Source organism: Poecilia latipinna, unplaced genomic scaffold, assembly GCF_001443285.1.
Source record: "Poecilia latipinna isolate Pla-1442-1.1 unplaced genomic scaffold, P_latipinna-1.0 Scaffold7743, whole genome shotgun sequence".
In the NCBI taxonomy this organism is placed as follows: Eukaryota; Metazoa; Chordata; class Actinopteri; order Cyprinodontiformes; family Poeciliidae; genus Poecilia; species Poecilia latipinna.
In genome coordinates this window covers 1-1,599 of record NW_015120359.1, presented here as the reverse complement: position 1 = coordinate 1,599, position 1,599 = coordinate 1, and the positions used below count along the sequence as shown (strand labels likewise).

At 32.4% G+C, this 1,599-nt stretch overlaps 1 long non-coding RNA gene across 1 annotated transcript; it reads left to right on the top strand.

Moving 5' to 3' along the window:
* Nucleotides 1–98: 98 nt before the first annotated feature.
* LOC106944275 (uncharacterized) lies at nucleotides 99–1,198 on the top strand. The gene is made up of 3 exons (XR_001424188.1): nucleotides 99–290; nucleotides 382–463; nucleotides 551–1,198. It is a non-coding gene; the product is annotated as an uncharacterized LOC106944275 (long non-coding RNA).
* The last annotated feature ends 401 nt before the right edge of the window (nucleotides 1,199–1,599 follow it).

The following is a 1,599-nucleotide window of genomic DNA, read 5'->3' as shown; positions in this document are numbered from 1 at the left end:
TTTTATATTCTTTAGAAGAATCTAATTTTTTTTTTATTCTTTTAGATTCTTTAGCAAAAAGAATCTAAAAAGGAAATCTATTGATTTCCCCCTGCAATTACTCATACATATATGAGTAATTGCAGAGGGTGCTGCATGTGTAAATTAGTTTGTCTTTAATCCAGCTTTAGATTTCTACCTAAAAATAAAGATTTTAATGTTAAATTAGGTGGAAATTTTGAAAACAATGGACGACACATTGAACAACTCCATTGACCTCTCCCTCAGATCAGACGGTCATTCGATTCCAGGTAAATCAAGACTTATTTGTCTTTGAAATGTGTCCTGAAAGACATTCTGTAAATATTTGATGTTACATTTAATCAAAACCTGCTTTGTTAGATGTTTCAGCAGAGTTCGCAGTGGTAAAGACAATCTACAATAAGCTTAAGAATGACTCAGATTAGGAAATCTCATGAAAAGGGTAAAGTATTGAATTTTATTTTCAACATTATTGATCAATGGTGTATATGATTTGAATAAAACATCTTCCTGTCTTTCAAATTGACAGCTCATCTGAAGTCATGGCAAGGACCACCATAAGGGATACTGAAACAACTTTGCTCCAAGATTATTAATTTAAAACAAAATTTAGTAATTATTATAGTAATTAATGATTTCTTAAAAAGCCATAGTTGTAAAAAATTTTAAAAAGTCTGTTTTTTTTTACTTTGGAAGACTTGACACTTGTTTTAGTGGATGACTGTTTGTTAAACTGGAGAAAGAAACATGTCACAAGTGAAGCTTTAGCTAAGACTGAATCTTATTACTGTATAATAAACATGAAGCGTTTCAAATGTTTCACAGACGATTATCACAGTTTTCTTTAATCAATGTAGAATCACTAATTCAAGGTTTCAGATTGTATGCATGTTCTATACAAAGCTAGTTTTAGCAAGCCTGAAAACCAATAAAATGCACCGCTTTTGTGTTTAACAAATAAAGATTTTAATTAGTTTCAAACTGTGTTAAAAATAGACAGTTTTGGCTGTACATGTTTTTATATTTAGCTGTTGTTGTCAAGTTGGAATAAATAATATGAATTGATCTTTTTTTTCCCACTGTATGATGGACACAATCAAACAAGCCTTACTTCTCCCTAAGATAAAATCCACCTTTTGAAAACAAACCTAACAATAAAAGAAAGTGTCACACCTCTCAGTGTATGCTTAAACGTCGTATGAAGAAGGGTTTCTGGGTTAGTAATCATGAGTGTCTTCTTCAGAATCTTCACCATGTGGATTATAAACTTTATAATGGGACAAAAGATAAGATGGAGGTGTAGGGAATTTTGTCACTAATAGCCATAGTGATACATTTTGGAAATAGTGCCTCACACATGGAATGCAACATATAAGATTAATACGGTTACTGGTACAATGAAGAGGTATCTAAACCTGAATAATGTGCAATTCTTCAGACTTTGTTCTGGGACCAGGGGTGGGTCTGGTTATGAAGTCATCTGGGTCTGTGTTGTCTGGAATAAAACACACAGCAGCACACTTCATCTTTTTTAGCTAAAAGGAAATCAAGAGACGATCCAGCTTTTCCCCTTAGTGG